Below are 18,557 nucleotides of genomic sequence, written 5' to 3'. Positions count from 1 at the left end.
GAACTGGGGGGATGGAAGGTAAGGAACTAAACCAGTGCAGCTCAACATGCTCATAACACTTGCAGCCCTGTATAAAGACTATTATTACCATCTAATCTCATGCTTCAGGGCTTCCCCTGCAGGGGTCAGGCAGGATGGGTTACCTTGATACCCAATTGGCTCCCTGGGATTTTTTTTCACTTTCCTCTGAAGTGTAGTGATCAGAGATAGTCCACATCTGGAGACAGGACAGGGTGGGTCACAGCTCTGAGCTGCCTGGTTGGTGCATTGGGCTGGCATGCTCAGGGTCCAACTGATCATCAGAATCGAGGTGGGGAAGGAATCCCCCCCGCATGTCAGATTGGCAGGGATCTGAGATAGAGGGTCATCTTTCTCTTCAGTATGGGGCAGGTGCAGGGTTGCCAATCCTCCCGGTTTTGCCAGGAGTCTCCTGGGATCGGGCTCTATCTCCCGGAGGGTACTGAAGCCAAACCCGGAGATTTTGGGCTGCTAAAAGTCCAGCAGCACAGCGGAGTCTCCCTACCTCCTAAGGCACACCCCAACCCCTTGCCCCAGCCCTGTCCTGGAACCAGCACTCCAAACCCCCTCCTGCACCCCGACGCCCTGCCCTAGCCCTGAGCCCCCTCCGGCACCCAATCTCCCTCCCAGAGCCTGCACCCCGCACCCCCTCCTGCATCCCAACCCCCTGCCCCAGGCTCAGCCCAGAGCCTCCTCGCCCATTCCAAAACCCTCGGCCCCAGTCCAGAGCCTGCACCCCTTCCCGCACTCCAACCCCCTTCCAGAGCCCGCTGAAAGTGAGTGAGGGGCATTCTCCATCCTCCCGGACGTTTAGGGGACTGGAGCCGATGGTTTTCGTCTGTGAACTGGAGGTCCCTGCAGAACAAGATGGGCTTGTGCCCTATGCTGAGGCGGTACTGCCAGATGTACAGGTTCTTTTTGGGCTCCAGGGTCACCTGGGCTGACTCCTCTTCTTCCTGGGCTTCGTTCCAGTCCTCCTGCTCCGTGCAGACGCTTCTTCCACTGTACTCGGCCCTGAGGGAGAACTGGAACTGGGTGCTGAGCTTGAGCCCTGAGGGACATCTCAGCAGAGATCCTCCAGCTGAGCTTGATGCGGGACATACGGTGCTTGGCGTAGCCCACCTTGCAGGTGACCTTGTCTGACCAGGTGATGGGAGATTCGGCGTCATTGTGCAGGTTCTTGAAGCACTTCCAGGCGCCGGCTGAGATGCCTGTTGTGAGAGTCAGCCCCCCGGGCAAGAAGTTCAGCACTCTGGGGTGGATGGAGAAGGAGACTGAATCGGTGGAGCTCATGGTAGCACGGAGTCCCCCCATTTCTGAACACCTCGATCAGGGCTGGGAAGACACTGAAGTCGAAGTAATAGAGCCCCTTGCAGCATTCAGGCTGAAGGGGAATGTCGTGCTCATGTCAAAGACACGGCACATAACCCCCCGCCCTAGGAAGATGATGCAGAAAAAGAAATCACAGTGCATGTAGTGGTCCCCGCCACGGCAGTAGGGCTGCAGCTCATGGACCTTGGACTCAGCATCTGTGCTCAAGTCCTTCACCACCCGGTAGGATTCGCCCTTGATGATGTAGATGTTGGGGTGGGGGGGGGTTCATCTTGTCACTCACTTAGTGATCCCCGCCCTGGCACGCGGGGTGCAGTCCCCGGAACTTGATACCATCCCCCTCTTTAGATCCTCTCTCTGTCAGTAGCTGCCAAAACAAACAAAAATATTTGCTGAAAACAAAACTGGTTTATTGCTAGTCAAACATTTTCAGGTTTTGTAAAGAAAAATTTGACAGTTTTCGAGGGAAGAAGACGCTTTCTGGGAATGTTTTCCTTTTGCGAAAAAAAAATCCAATTTCCCCTCAATAACAATGTTTCTAACGGCTTTAATGATGAGGACACACGGCCGGACCAAACTTCTCCCCCAGCCACTTCTGCTTTTTCCATTCTCCTTCATCCACCTCCTTCACAGCGGTTCCCAAACTTCCTTCCAAATCTCATCGGTAGTGTAGGTGATTGAATGGCGTCTTCTCTCTCCTACTATTACTATTACTCACAGCCTTGAATTTGCTTTGGGCTTCCTCCATGTCAGCAGAAACAAGAGAACCCTGTGCCCTCTTGCAAGTGAGAAGGGGGTGGGTGGGGGGTAAATAGTATGGATTTGCCAAGGTGCCAGAGTAGATCTGAAAGCTGAAATCTATCAAACTGGATTTTCCATCCTTGTTTTTATGAAATTTAATTAGGATAACTCCTTATTATTGAGTCCAGGGAGCGTGAGCTTTCTCATTTTAAGGCTAAGCTCTACTCAGGTCTGCTTTTACCCTGGACAGTACTGCTGCAGTCAACAAGGCATATAATCATCAGCTTTATAGATCAAAGATTAGATACAGAAAATGTCCTAGGAATGTACTGAACCCAAATTACACACACAGTCTGGCACTCAATGGATGTAGATAGACCAGTGTTGAGGCCCATCACCTGTACCATACAAATCACACAGTCAGATTTCTTACTACATTTATTTATAATAATCAGTTCTTCAATATCTCAACTACGTTTGTCACACTTTAAGTAATTCTCTGATGCACTTTGTCTGAAGGCATCCTACTAAGCTGGTCCCTGCTCTTTCTAGTGTGGAGATTTGAAAGAGTTTAAACTATCAAAAGCAGTTGTTTAAAGTTATTGTTAGAGGTTCTCTTAGGCTATTGAGTTGGATGGATATAGGAGAAACAGGCATATGACATTGCTTAGTTAAAATGGTTTAGATACAACAAATCCTGCATCTTGCAGGGGGTTAGACTACTTGACCCTTGTGGTCCCTTCTAACCCTATGGTCCTATGAGTCTATGAAAATCCAAGATGTTTTTCCTTGAGGTCTTTCTAGAAAGTGCAGGTGCAACAGGGGAACTTCCAGATACTGGGATTAAAGAAACACAGTCTCTGAAAGGAAGTCTCACCATCTTTTCTCAGCCTGATAAGCCCGGGATAGGCGAGAGCAGGACACATGGTTTGTCCAAGTGTCTGGCAGCACTTCTAAGTTCTCCAGCTTCACTGGTAGGCTCAGCAAAACTCTGAGGTCCAGCATGCTGATGCCAGTTTATATACCCTGTTCATTGGAGGATGGTGTCTAAGGTCCAATAGAGAATAAGAGGATTACTTGCCAACAGCTCCCGGACTTCGTCTATTACTTTCTCTGCTGCTTCCAGCACTATCCAGTAGATGGCGCTGGTGCATCAACATTCTGTCATTCTTTGCTTATCTGAGGCTCTTAAAGTGTTAGTCATTCCAAACACTGTATTTTTATTGGGTCCCCTCCTTTTTAAAAACAATTTATTTTAATGTTTCCAAGTCACACACATATTAATTTTCCTTCCTCTGCTAGACAAACCCTATCACTTCTGGGGGCAACAATCAGTGTCAAAAAACCCAGACACAATCTTGTACAGTTCCTCTAAATGTAGTGGACATGGGGCCAGCTTTGTCAAGGTATTTAGGTACCTGAAGGTGCAGACTGGGTTTTTCATGAACATCGTGGGTGTCTGCAGGAGCGAGAGCTTCTTGGGTTGAGTCTTGCATTGGCCTCCTGAAAATCAATGGGATCAATTCAGTCCCTTCAAACCCATGCTTACCACTTCTCAGTGCCCTCCTCCCAGCTTGCAAAACCGGCTCATGTGCTTCCCGTTCCCCAGCTTCTCTCCAAATCTCGTTACCAAAGCAGAGGACTTCATTACATCTTCTCTGAGTCTTCTCTCATTATGACCTGCAGCCTCAGTTCTGCTTTGGGATTTTCTGGGGGGTTGAATCTGCTGCAGGAATGCAGAGAATTTGTCGAGCCTGAATAAAGAATAAAATTTTCACTGTTCATCAAGTTGTTGGTATTGAACTTTCTTGGTTTTCTCCTTGATCTGGGATCTACGGATGGGTAAAAATGGAAACAAAAGAAGGAAATCAGGAGGGAGCCAGGAAAGGCCTGGGAGTTGGGGTTTCTGTGGAGACAAAGGGGAGAAATATTTGTGCGTCATAAGGCCAGAAGGGTATGATGGTTCTCAGGGTACTAAGGAAGGTGTATCACCTAGTTACTCTGTTACCCTTTGCCTCCAGAGAGAAGGGCTCTTGCTTGTACTAGCTGCTTATCAGCTGCCTACCACCACCAGTCCCTGATAATGGGATCCCCAGAGAAATCTCAGTCCTTTGGCACCCAAAAGAATGGTGCACCCCAGTTTACCATTTTTATCATAGTGCCTTAGAATCATAGAATCTCAGGGTTGGAAGGGACCTCTAGAGGTCATCTAGTCCAACCCCCTGCTCAAAGCAGGATCAATCCCCAATTTTTGCCCCAGATCCTTAAATTGCCCCCTCAAGGGCTGAACTCACAACCCTGGGTTTAGCAGGCCAATGCTCAAAGCACTGAGCTATCCCTCCCCCTGTATATCACAGCCTTGCCCGTATATCACAGACAGCTTGAGCTTAATTATAAAACAGAAGGAGATTTGTTCAAGAAAGGCGAGAGATTCCTAGAATGGAAGACTTCTACAAAACATTTCCTAATTTCTTAAACATTTTTTCTATTTGATCAAAGGTCTTCACTGAAACATTCCAAAAAATAGCGATGTCTCGTGACACGAGAACTGCTTTAATTACTTGAATATTAAAGATGGACAAAGATGGTTGCAACTGTGGCAACTTCTGCCCTCATATCTCTAATTGAACACAGATTGCATAATAATTGCAAAAATTTTAGCAACACAACTGAACATCATCATCCCATCAGTTATACACACAGATGAGGTTGGTTACATTAAAGGAAGATTGGCTGCTGATAACATGAGAAAAATCACTCACTTGATCCAGCAAACTCAGATGTATGATGTACCCTCCATAGCCTTCTCTCTAGATCAGGGTCGGCAACCTTTCAGAAGTGGTGTGCCGAGTTTTCATTTATTCCCTCTAATTTAAAGTTTCGCGTGCCAGTCATACATTTTAACGTTTTTAGAAGGTCTCTTTCAATAAGTCTATAATATATAACTAAACTATTGTTGTATGTAAAGTAAATAAGGTTTTTAAAATGTTTAAGAAGCTTCATTTAAAATTAAATTAAAATGCAGAGCCCCCCAGACCAGTTGCCCGGACCCATGCAATGTGAGTGCCACTGGAAATCAGCTGGTGTGCTGCCTTTGGCATGCGTGCCATAGGTTGCCTACCCCTGCTCTGGATGGAAAGAAAGCATTAGATAGGGTTGAGTGGCCTTATCTAATGGCTGTCCTAAAAAAATTTGGATGTGGACCAATATTCCTGAATTCACTCAGTGTATTCTACAACTCTGCCTGCACTTCACTGTCAACGAATGGAATTATTTCTCCCACAGTTCAGCTAGAAAGACGGACGCAACAGGGCTGTCCCTTCTCACACCTCCTTTTTAATCTCACTCTTGAACCACTGGCAACGCACATACATCAAAACTCAGCTATCAAAGGTATGATTATAATCAGGGGAAAATATACAATCAGTTTATATGCCAATGAATTTTTTGTACTGAATGTAGTTGATATTTTTGGAAAGGGCTCTGATTTTTGCATTAACTGGACTAAATCAAAAGCTATGAATATATCCAAAAGACCAGATCCTTCTGAGTTCCAACATTTTCCTTTGCAAGTAAGCAAGGAAATCAATTGTTGAGGTTTTAAAAGTTGTCCTATATATTGAAAGAAATTTTCAAGGATGTAGAGAGGTGGGATCTCCTCCTTCTATCCTTACTGGGGATAGTCATCATGAATATCTATCTAAGAATGACTTCTCCCATTAGCCTATTTCCTTTCAAGTTCTCGACCTTACTCTTTTCTCAAATAAAGAGACTTTTCATGCAGTTTATGTGGGATAAAAACCAGCCTTGGTTGTCACATAAGACCTTTTAAAAAAAAACTTGGGCAATGGGAGGTGTGGGATTGCCAGATTTGTATCTATATTATCTAGCGTTCCAATTGCACCCTACAGTAAGGTGGTTCCCCTCTATTAGCTCTGTGTACACACCGACCTTGTTTGAGGTGGAAAAAAGCTTAGCTATGCCATTTGGTTCCCTCTCTTCTTTTTCATATTTTAAGAGGCTACTGACACCCTTAAGGAAAAATCCAATCTTTGTATCTACATGGGGCATCCTGCAGTGTGTGAAGAAGTCTACAGAATCTGATCTTACTAATTCTCTATGTAAAAGGCTGTGACATCATTCTTCAATTGCCCACATGTGGTATTCGTTCTGGGAATTAGCTAAACATGTGAATGAAAGCCAGGATCTTAAACCTCCTGGATCTGTTAGTTCCAAGGCCAGTGAGAGTATTGTGTTTGTGTGTATTGAGGCATTGCACAAAGAGGATAGAGGGACGGTGGCGTGGTGCAACCATACCTTGGGCCTTTCCTGGTTTCCAGATGTTTGAGTTTTGCTCATCTCACCATTCTGGACGTCGACGACAATACCACCAAGTGACCTTCATTCGGCATTAACATTTTTGTTTTGTTTTGCCATTGAACATCCTAGTGTTTTTGAACAGGAGAAGAGATCTTGTTGGTAGGAGTTAGCGATCAACTAAACTGTTGTACATATCATGCCCTGCAATTTGCATACTGAGCCAGCCATCCCCACATGCATCAGCTGGGCCCCACAAGCCCTGTTTCTGCATACCTCCCCAGCCATGCCCCTGCTCTTTTCACTGTAACCTGGCCCCCTTGCTACTACTGTACCCAGCTCCCCACCCATCAGCACATGCAGGGAATGCTTCTCCCCGAAATCTTCCCCACTCCTATAACCTGACCCACATGCATTGCCTGGAGTGAAGGACAACTGTGTGATAGTGGCCTGGTGTTCCTGGTCATGTATCACAATGGGTGGAGTTTGTGGCAGGGGTGGCAAGAGAAATCAGAAACCGGGTTTGTTCCAAAACACAGAGAGTTTTATGTTTGGGAGAAAGATCCCTGCCCAATAGACCCATCATCCAAGCAACCCCATACCCCATACCCCATCCAAGCAACCCCATACCCCATCTCCAAGCAACAGGGGTGTGTCAGAGCTCTTCTTAGTTCTGTGCAGCAAGTGGTCAGCCATGAACCCTTTGATTTCCTGATTAACGTTCTTCCAACACTGATTAACAGCTTTCGTGTTGTCACTGTTGCAGTGATTGAGAGGCTCAGACAAATGAGGGAAAACTATCCCAGTTCCTGGACCCTGATCTCTGACGCTGTCCGCATCTGCTCTCACATTCTGTGAGGTGAGTACCAGGAATTAGGCCAAGATCACACCAGGAATGCCAGAACAGGAGAGCCGAGGTGCTTAGCCCCATCACTTTTAAAAGGGGTGGCGCAGGGGCAGGGCCTCGGGGGGAAGGGATGGCACGGGGGCAGGGCCACGGTTCAGGCATTAGTGGACTCCACAGTTTTAGGAAGCTTCCAGCGCTCCTGGATAACACCACAGTGTCTGATAGATCACAGCCTCTTAACTCACAGTTTAAGATGCTGCAGGGCAAGCAAAACATGATGCCAAAGCAGGCCAGCTTGGTCCACGCAGATCAGCCTGTTGTCAGGAATCCCCCTTTCATGAGCCAATCCTCCCTCTCCTGCAAGCTTCTGCTACCTCGTGACCCAGGAATTGGCCACAATACACATTAGCTACCCTGATCAGCGCACGCATTTCTTTCCCCACAGCAGTCAAGGTGCGTGCATCCTCAGCTCCAAACCTCCACATTGCGTGGCTTTGGAAGCACTGCATCAATGTGCTTCGAGATCAGGACGTAGGTTCTTCCACCTGCCGAGTAAAACACAGATTTTCACACATAACCGATCCAAGGCTTCCCAACCCCCTGTCCTCATTGGTGACCCCCATCCACAGCCACAACCCTTCTCCCTATATCTGTGCCCTCCATCCTCTCCCTCCCCAACCACCCCCAAAGTCCCGTGTCTCTGGATAGTCCCTACCAATTATAACAGCTGTTGTGGGGAATGGCTGAGGAGTGGTTTTCTGTGCTCACAGAAAACTTCCCCATAAGATAATAACATGTTGTAACAGAGACAATTGGAACAAGCTACAGGAGTTATTCAATCTTTATTGGTTTCAGAGTAGCAGCCGTGTTAGTCTGTATCCGTCAAAAGAAAAGGAGTACTAGTGGCACCTTAGAGACTAACCAATTTATTTGAGCATAAGCTTTCGTGAGCTACAGCTCGCTTTATTGTGCTGGTGGGGAGTGAGGCTTCCTGGGAAGCAGTGAGCACGATTGGAAAGGGAAAGTTGATTTGTCTTTATTGAACTTTGCTAAGCTTGTGGGTCTGGTTGGGTTTCCTCTCAGGTGTCACCTGTCAGAGCAGCAGAGAGCTCAGTGCAGGGAGGGGCAGCTGTGCCCTCTTCAGCTCTCTGGGTCCTAGCCCCAGACCCCACTGCATAGAGCTGACGTTCTCTCCCCTCCAGGGAAATGGCTCTTTGGGCCAAACCTGCCTTGGTCTCCTTCTGGCTCCTATCTCTCTCCCCTGTCACCATGGCTGGTAAGTGACCCCAGTTCTCCTGGACACCTGGGTCCCGTTCCCCATCCCAGTGTCTTTCCCCAGGGCTGGGTGCTGCAGGGCCCCCTCGGGTCACTGTCCCAGATGTCTGGATCTCACTCCCATCCCAGTCTCTCTTTCCTACAGGGGTTCACCGTGTGTCCTATCTCCAGCTCATCTCCCCACAAGCGGCCTTCCCAGACGGCTTCATGTGATGAGGGTGAATGACCTGGTGCTCTCAGCCTATGATAGCAACACCGGCAGGCTGGCTCCCTGAACTTGTGACATCCTGGATGACCAGGAGACCCACCAGTTCTGGAGAGCAGGTAGCTTTGAGTGCCTGGCCTGGGACTCCTGGTTGGAGACCGAGGACAAGGGCCTGGAGTGAGAGATAAATGCCAGCTCCCCAAAGGCAGGTGAGTCCCCAGACCCCAGCATTCAGATTGGCTCAGGAAGGTGATGAGCAGGTGACTGGGTAGGAGGGAGCTGCGGGAGGGTACACCGGGGGGATACATAGCGGTTAAAAGTGGAGTTTGGATCCAGGACTCCTGGGTTCTATCCCTGGCTGTAGGAGGGGAGTGGGATCTGGTGGGTTGGAGCAGGGGGCCTGGGAGGCAGATCTCCTCAGTTCTTTCCCCAGCTCTGGGAGAGGAGTTGGATCTGGTGGATTGTGGAGGGGGTGGGGCACTGGGACAGTTCTGCCGGTGCACCTTACTCCTGGCCTATAGCCCCTGCTATCCCAGCCGTGGGCTCCCTCCCCAGCTCTGCTTGTGGCACTCACTCCTGACCCACAACTCCCTGCTTTCCCAGCCCTGGCCTCTCTCCCAATCCCAAAGCTGTGCCTATGCCCCTTAATCCCAACCCGCAGCCCCCTGCAGTCCCAGGCCTGGGCTACCTCCTAGATCTGCTGGTGCCTCTCAATCCCAACCCACACCCCCCAGCTGTCCCATTCCCTGTGACTAATAACCCTTTCTCACCCTCCCCTGAGCCCAGTCCACAGTGCATCTGGCCCTCGTCCCAGGGACCTGGGACCGGTCAGCTCATCCGCCACGTGACGGGGTTCTATCCCTGCTCCATCACTGTGACCTGGGAGCAGCGGGACCAGGTGACCCTAGGGAAGCAGTTGACCAGCGGCATCCAGCTGAATGGGGACGGCACCTTCCAAATCCAGGTGTCCATTCAGCAGAGGCAGGAGGGGGTCGGTCCTGCGGAGCACGTGTTTGTGGTGAGACACAGCAGCCTGGGGGATGCCCTTCTGAGGGTGACCTGGGGTGAGTACTGGGGGCGCAGAGCAGGGAAGAGCAATGGGAAGATACTGGGAATGGGGGGCCTCACATTGAGGGGAGAGATATGGAGGAGATGGACACAAGGGGTGGGGGGAAGAGGGAGTTGGGAAATGCAGAGGGGCAGTTTTGAGGGGCACCAGGGTTTAGTAGACAGAGAGAGGTACTAGGGGGCAAGAGGAGGTGAAGATGTGTTTTGGCTGGCTCAGAGGAGAGGGGCAGGCAGAGGGGCATACTGGGCGGCTCAGAGGGAAGGGGAAACCAGAGAGCTGGGGTTCTGGGGGCTCAGAGGGGAGGGGAAGCAAAGAGAGGTTTTGCGGGGGCTCAGACAGGGAAGGGAGGCAGAGAAGCGGGTGTCTAGCTGCAGGGAAGACCCACAGGGGGTGGCTGAGAGGGGCAGACCCGCTGGGGGAGGCAGGATGCTAGCTCAGGTTTATTGGGCAGAGAGCAGGTGGGGGAGCCGGGAGGCCCCAGGAGAGGTGAAGGGCACAAGGGCTTCGGGTGACCCAGGGCTCCGTCTCTCTCGGGGCACTTCTAGATTCCCAAGCCACAGGCCAGGCTGCTATCCTGGCGATTGTTGCTGGCTGCTGTTAGGGGGCTTATTCCTTCACCCACTTACTTCCCTGGTCCTTCTCGCATGAACAGAGAGCAACAATACCCCAAATCCAAAGGTGCAAACAATTCGATGTTTACTGGGGTGAACTTCCAGCAAGCATGATTCCAGTTTCCTTCCTTAGTGTCCCCCTTCCCAGCTCTGACACCACAGAGCCTTACACCTGTGTCCCTGTTCCCATTCCTGCCCTTAGCCAAACATGATTCCAATTTCCTTACCCTCATTCCCTGTTCCCATTTCCCCCTTTAGCAAAACACGATTCCAATTCCCCACCCCCATTCCCTGTTCCCATCTCCCCCCCCACACACCCACCCCCTCACTTCCTGACTGACTGCAGACTATATAGTAAAACTTGAGTTCGGCTTAGCTATACCTTAACCAATCATTTTCCTGAAATTTAACTAACCAATCCTAACATATTGTAACATGATTATGTAACCAATTATATCCCACCACCTTAATTAGTTTACACCCAGCAAAATTAATTATACAGCAGACAGGAACAATCACAGAACCAGACAGAGATTATACAGACAAACAATGGGGAAATGGGGACTACAGTGATAGAACAACACAGAAATGAGGATTTCACATCCCAGCTACTGATAAGTGAGTTCTTGCCAGACAGGATGCTGTTTCCTTTTACATTTTCTAGGCACTTCCCTTTCTCTGGAGGCGCTGGGCACTATCAGGACAGGATTGTATCCTAACAGCCCCATAGCACCTTCTTTCAGTGTGACTAGTTTGGGATGTGAGGATGTGACCGGTCGCTTCCCAGCTTATGGCTGCCTCTGCTGCTTAGCCAAAGGCCTTGGCCTAAGAACAGGGCCTCAGACTGTCACAGTAAGAGAAGGCCCTTACACCGGCAGACAGTGATTTTGATTCTTTCTTTTATACCTCTAACTAGCCAAGTGATAAGAATACACCTAAATTCTTCGAGTACAGGCCTTTACCGACAGGCCTGAATATCTATATCCTAACAGCTGCATCCTCACTGTGCTGGGAGTCGGGGCTCTGGGCTGGTACCTGAGGACGAGGCCAGGTGAGTGGTGCAGCACAGCTCCCCCTCTTGAGTCCCCACCGGGCTCCCTGCAGCACAGAGCCCCCTAGCGCTGCGCTGGGTCCCTGGGGACAACATTAACAGGCAGGGGAGAGAGACCCCTGGTGAGCCCCCACCCTGCAGCACTTGGTCTCCCAGCCAAGTCCCAAACCAGCCTGGCCCTGCTTAGCATGAGATCCCAGGGGCTCCGTGCTGAGCCCTGGAGGGACACAGGGGTTGTGGCGGTGGGAAGACACCCACGGATGTGATCCCCACTGCCCCCTGTAGTAGGGTCCTTGGTGGGCTGGGTGGCCCAATGGTTAGCATCCACTCACCTGGGGGAGAATGTGACGTTGCACTCTATATTGTTTTATGAAAGTATGTTGATGAGTGTGAATATATTGTAACTAAAATATGCTTCATGCAAAAGGTCTCTTGTGAGGTATCGTTACAAAGCTTATAATCTACTGAGTGTGGTCATCCCATTTGTATAAAGGTATCACTCTTGTATCTGAAACTAGAAATATGAAATATAACTCTGAGAGCCTATTGTAATTATTAATGGTGGCTTGGAATCTTGCTGGCACCCATCAACCAGGACAATTGACTGTGGACGGCTCTGGTTGCAGACAGGCCTTGCTGTGAGTCTGGCTGGGAGGAAGGAAGGCTGGGGGTCTCACAGGACATGTGACCATGTCACCTGAACTGGAACCCATCTTTAACCTGGTGCTTGTCCATTGAGAAGGAGGGGTGGGAACCCAGAGGGACAAAGGATTCCTGCCTTATTTAAAAGATATATAAGTGGGTGGAACAGAACAAAAGAAGCAGCCATCACGAGGAATCCCCTAGCTACCACCTCAGCTGGAACAAGGGCTGTGCCAGGGGAAAGGACGGTGCCCAGACTAGGAAGGCATCCAGTCTGTGAAAGAAACTTATTGAAACATCTCTGAGGGTGAAATTTTATCTGTTTTCAGTTTTATTACTGTAATGGGCTTAGATTTGCGTGTTCTATTTTATTTTGCTTGGCAATTCACTTTGTTCTGTCTCTTACTACTTGAAACCACTTAAATCCCTACTTTCTGTATTTAATAAAATCATTTTTAACTTATTAATTAACCCAGAGTATGTATTAATACTTGGGAGGGGGAAACAGCTGTGCATATCTCTCTATCAGTGTTATAGAGGGTGAAGAATATAGGAGTTTACCCGGATTTATTTGGGTTTAGACCCCATTGGGAGTTGGGCAGCTGAGTGTTAAAGACAGGAACACTTCTTAAATTGCTTTTAGTTAAGACTGCAGCTTTGGGGCATGTGGTTCAGACCCTGGGTCTGTGTTGGAGCAGACTGGCGTGTCTGGCTCAGCAAGACAGGGTGCTGGAGTCCCAGCTGGCAGGGAAAGCAGGGGCAGACGTAGTCTTGGCACATCAGTTGGCAACCACAAGGGGATTTCTGTGATCCAACCCGTCACGGAGAGTAGTGCTAGTTGAGCCCCAACCCACTCAATCCTCCAGGCTCCAACCCAGGGCCTTTGGAGAGTCAGCAGCATTGACCCCTTGGGCAGGGTGGGGGTGGGGGTTGTGGACCCTCTGCATTACCCTCCCTGCATCACTTCCCATCACTGCTCTCTCCGCTTCCAGCCCCAGACAAGGAAAAAGACAATGTAAAAGGGAAACCAAACCTTAGCCCCAACCGGGCTCAGCACACAGTCCCCGGTGTCTCAGCCAGGCTTCTCTGACTCCTTTTGCAGGAGCCTGCAGGGTAGGTCTGCTCCTCCCCAACCTCCCCCTTCTGAGCTGGGCTGCTCCCTTTTCAACCCTTCCTCCAGTTGCAGCTTGCTCTGCTGCGTTGGAGGGGCGGGCCTAGCTGGGCCCAATATAGTCTTTTAACCCTTCTGTCCCAGTGTGGGGTTTGTATATCAGATCCTCCTCCCCACCCCACATGCACACACACCCTCACTGCAGGGGGGCAGGAGTGAGCCAGGGTCTCCAGATGAATCCATTCCTGCTCGGGCTTCCCCTGCAGGGGGCCATACGGGGCCGTACCGCCCAGCGCAGACATAGCCACAGACCCTCGACTCTGCTTCAGCCACAGCTAAGCAGGAGGCACCTCGACCGCGGCACTTTCTCTCCCAGATGCAGAGTGACCAGATGCAGAGCTGGCTGTACCAGGGCCATCAGTTTGGGCTGAGACCACGTGAAGAGGAGGGGCCGGGGATGGGGATTGGTTGTGGATAAGGGCAAAATAACTGAGTTTACAGGGTGGGGGGCACCTCTGTTGAACTTCCATCCTGTGCTGTTCCCCACCCTCCAATCACCCCTGTCCCTCAGAGCTCCCAGCCCCCTCTACAAGATCTTCCAGTTTCTATTCTCTTCCCTCCCACCCCACCGGGCGGCATCTCAATCATTCTGCGTTTGGGAAGTTGTGGCACTTTATGATGCTTGACCCATAAATACAATTTTCACCTTCAGGGAAATTGTTCAGGGACCCCCTAGTCCCGGAACTGTGTCTTCAACTCAGGGGGTTGGGGGTTTTATTACCTGCTGCTTATTAAACCTGTGGAGGGACTTAGCACCTTATCCTACTTGTGAGTCTTTTGGGCTTTACTGAACCCCATCAGCTGGTGCATTTAAGATATCGTGGTCACAGGTCATCAAGGGCCCCTGCAAAGTATGCATAGCAACGGGACACTAATTTTACATTTGCTATGTCAGGTCATGTGATGGGAAATTTATGGGTCTTGTCAGCGTGGGTACTGGTGACCCTGAGAATACTGCTTTACCCTCTAATGTTATATTTATCTCTTGTTTAATATAATTACTATGTTGAATGTATTGTGTGTGTTTGTGTTATTTCTGGGGCGTGTCCAACTATCAGGCAAGTAAGTGGGGATTATCCTGTGCTTAGAATTTTTCTCCCAAGCTGCCTGGGTGATGCAGCCGGGAAGCAGTGATGGGGGTGGAGGCCCCGCCACATAAATTCAAAGGGGAAGAAAATACAAAAGTTACATCCTGCTGAGTGGGAAGCAGGATCCAGAACAACCCAGGCCTGTGCATCAAAACATGTCAGGAGATCGGTGCTGAAGGAGGGAACTGGGTGGATGGGGGGGAAAGGCACTACCTTTAAAAGCTCTTTATTAATAGTATTTTGATCTGTTGCTTTACAAAATATACTTAAGATGCTAATTCTGGCTGAAAGCCTTGTTCATGTAATGGAGCAAGCAGTTGTGCTGCTAGCATCTGTGGAAACGCTTGGTCATGTTCCCACAGCGTCTCTCGGCCAGCTGCTTTCAGAGCGACCCACCAGCCCCAGACATCGCTGATCCCGAGCCGATTCCTCCCAGCTGCCTTCGGTTTCGTTGCTGCTCCACCTTGGCAGGCCCGTGCATTTTAAAAGTTTCCTTATTTGTCCATAATGTCTCTCAATAGCTTGTAACCATTTTTGACCAAACCCCACTGACTGCAGACTCGTGAAATTTTACAACTTGGCATGTTAATCAACTAAATATTGTGAAACAATATTTTCAATAGCTGTAACCCTAAGCTACTTGTTGGATTTGTTTTTAATCAAGGGCATTTCAATCTTTTATACAATTGCTTAGTTTTAATACAATTATTCTTTCCCCATTTTCATATCGCTACCATATAGGTTTTTACTTGCTATCAACATATAGTTGGCACCACAGCTAGACAGAACTTTTGGGTAAGAATAGGAGTACTTGTGGCACCTTAAGAATGTTAATGGTGAAGCTCCATTTATATTTTCACTGATCTGTCTTGGTGCCCGGTTGGATTTTGCATCCAAAGCACGCATGTGAAAAAGAAAACACAAGCTATTGTGGGTCCTTGTTGGAGCCTCTTTGGGTTTTTAATTAAATACCATGTCTTATCGACAGTTGTTTTGTCCATTGCTATAAACACTCCATGTTTCATGGGAAGGCACTTTCCTTCCATAAAGCAACCCTTACCCTTTATGTGCCATAAAATCACGTTAGCCGATGTAAGATCTGAATGAGCTCTCCCCTGACATCTGACATCTAGTGGTGAGCTGGGGAATAGGACTTCAGGAGCCAACCTTGTTTGCATGAACACACCTACCCTGCCTATGTGCTCAGCATGAGGGAGCTGCTTTGCCCAAATGATGACTTTTGGCTGGTGTTGGATCACAAGTCACTTTGTTATTGGGGGCAGGGGTACGAAAGGGTTGTTATCCTTGTTGTGCTAATCAAGGGCAGCAGAGCTGTACTTGTACCCTGTGTGACACTCTGTACCTCAAAGTAGCACTATGGAACCCCCATATTCACACTTTTCAGAGTAGCAGCCGTGTTAGTCTGTATTCGCAAAAAGAAAAGGAGTACATGTGGCACCTTAGAGACTAACCAATTTATCTGAGCATAAGCTTTCGTGAGCTACAGCTCACTTCTTCGGATGCATAAAGTGGAAAATACAGTGAGGAGATTTATATACACACAGACCATGAAAAAATGGGTGTTTATCATACACACTGTAAGGAGAGTGATCACTTAAGATGAGCTATTACCAGCAGGAGAGTGGGGTGGGGGGGAGAGAAAACCTTTTGAAATGATAATCAAGGTGGGCCATTTCCAGCACATTTCCAGGAGTTAACAAGAACGTCTGAGGAACAGTGGGGGGAGGGGGGGGAATAAACAAGGGGAAATAGTTTATCTTTGTATAATGATTCAACCACTCCCAGTCTCTATTCAAGCCTAAGTTAACTGTATCCAATTTGCAAATTAATTCCAATTCAGCAGTCTCTCGTTGGAGTCTGTTTTCGAAGTTTTTTTGTTGAAGAATAGTCACTTTTAGATCAGAAATCGAGTGACCAGAGACACTGATGTGTTCTCCGACTGGTTTATGAATGTTATAATTCTTGACATCTGATTTGTGTCCATTTATTCTTTTACGTAGAGACTGTCCAGTTTGGCCAACGAACATGGCAGAGGGGCATTGCTGGCACATGATGGCGTAGATGACATTGGTGGACGTGCAGGTGAATGAATCATCGTCGGCGGAAGCATTCTATGTATAGGTCCAGACTGTCATTTCGACCCTCAGGAGGAGTCCATGTGGAGTCCATGTCTGGACCTATACATAGAGTGCTTCCGCCGACATGCACAGGCAGAAATTGTGGAAAAAAAGCATCACTTGCTTCATAACCCAAGTCGTGCAGAACGCAACGCAACGCCACCCACAGCCTCAGAAACAACCCTGACATTATAATCAATGAGGCTGATAAAGGCGGTGCTGTTGTCATCATGAACAGGTCTGACTACCAAAAGGAGGCTGCCAGACAACTCTCCAATACCAAATTCTACAGGCCACTTTCCTCAGATCCCACGGAGGAATACACTAAGAAACTGCACCACCTACTCAGGACACTCCCTACACTAACCCAGGAACAAATCAACATACCCTTAGAGCCCCGACCGGGGTTATTCTATCTACTACCCTAGATCCACAAACCCAGAAACCCTGGACACCCCATTATCTCAGGCATTGGCACTCTCACTGAAGGACTGCCCAGATATGTGGACCCTCTACTCAGACCCTATGCCACCAGCACTCCCAGCTATCTCTGTGACACCACTGATTTCCTGAGAAAACTACAATGCACTGGTGATCTTTCAGAAAACACCATCCTAGCCACCATGGATGTAGAGGCCCTCTACACAAACATCCCACACACAGATGGAATACAAGCTGTCAGGAACAGTATCCCTGATGATGCCACAGCACAACTGGTTGCTGAGCTCTGTGACTTTATCTTCACGCGCAGTTATTTCAAATTAGGTGATAATATACCTCCAGACGAGTGGTACCGCTATGGGCACCCGCATGGCCCCACAATATACCAACATTTTTATGGCTGACCTGGAACAATGCTTCCTCAGCTCTTGTCCACTCACACCCCTTCTCTACCTACATTACATTGATGACATATTCATCATCTAGACCCAGGGGAAGGAAACCCTGGAAGAATTCCACCACAATTTCAACAGCTTCCCCCCCACCATCAACCTCAGCCTGGACCAATCTACACGGGAGGTCCACTTCCTAGACACCATGGTGCAAATTAGTGATGGTCACGTTAACAGCACCCTATTGTTAAGGAAAAGTTAGCATATGTGACTCCATTTTGGTTTGGGGCCCACCATTGTCTAAGAGCAAGCACATCATGTACTAAGGAGTGTTCCTTAGATACTGCATTCCTGGGAAACCCCCCCCCCCCGCCCTTGTCTCCAGCCTGTCTCAACTCCCAGTTTCTGTTTTTTGTCTGTTCCTAACTCCCTGCCTCCTGGCCTTTTGCTGTGGGCCTCCCATCCTGATAAGAAAAGTTACTGATGCATTGCTTTAGGGCCATGCTGTGTAGTTGAAGTAATGGTTTAGCATGGGGAATGTACCTAGCAAGAATAGGTGGTAGATAAGGAAAGGGTTTGTCTATTGGCTAAGGTTTCCGATGCACGAGGGCAACATGCTTTGCTAAAAGGTATATAACCTTTGTATAACCTGCATTCGGGGTCCCCTTCTGACTAGCAGGGGGGCACCACGCTCGAGCGTAATAAACTTAATGTCTTTGGGAACTCTGCAGTTGTGGACTTTGTTCGTGTGCCTCAGCCTAGACTTAAACTGCGCGTGACCTATCAGGTATAATTCGCAACAGTTCGTGGCGACCTAGATGGGACTCTAGGCTCGCCCCGACGAGCGAGACCGCACTCCTCCTCTCGGACAGCTCCAGCCGGCACAGGGTGAGTTCACCTTTGAGAACTCCGAGGAGCGGGAGTGTGAGCCGTCACTTAGGTGATAAGGTGGCACATTTGGTGTCCTTTTTGGTAGCCCATTATGGGTTCTCGGCAGAGTGTAAGTAAGGGGACCCCTTTGGCTGAAATTCTCGAGAAATTGGAGGAATTTTTTTGGTACCCATGGGTTAGATAAAAAGAAAGCTGTAATCTTGTGCAAGGTTGAGTGGCCAGCACTAACAACTCAAACACCTCTCGAATGGCCACCGGATGGGTCCTTTGATGGGGAAAAATTAACAGCACTTAGGAAAAGGCTGGAGGACAAAGCTTCAGCCCAGAT

General features: G+C 48.9%; 1 long non-coding RNA gene across 2 annotated transcripts in view; it reads right to left on the bottom strand.

Annotated features, from left to right (window-relative positions):
* Positions 1–978: 978 nt before the first annotated feature.
* Positions 979–18,557, bottom strand: part of LOC141996976 (uncharacterized) — a 28,214-nt gene continuing 10,635 nt past the window's right edge. The window contains exons 1-5 of one of the 2 annotated variants that reach the window (XR_012641665.1): positions 13,142–13,216; positions 7,501–7,800; positions 6,409–6,536; positions 3,641–3,845; positions 979–1,717 (exon numbers count right to left, since the gene is read on the bottom strand). This is a non-coding gene — a long non-coding RNA (uncharacterized LOC141996976). Of the gene's footprint in view, positions 1,718–3,640; positions 3,846–6,408; positions 6,537–7,500; positions 7,801–13,141; positions 13,217–18,557 lie in introns of those variants that run through there. The other variant, XR_012641666.1, reaches the window with a different exon arrangement.

Source organism: Natator depressus, chromosome 13 (genome assembly GCF_965152275.1).
Source record: "Natator depressus isolate rNatDep1 chromosome 13, rNatDep2.hap1, whole genome shotgun sequence".
NCBI lineage: Eukaryota > Metazoa > Chordata > Testudines > Cheloniidae > Natator > Natator depressus.
The sequence above is the reverse complement of the archived record's forward strand: the minus strand, read 5'-3'. Positions and strand labels throughout refer to the sequence as shown.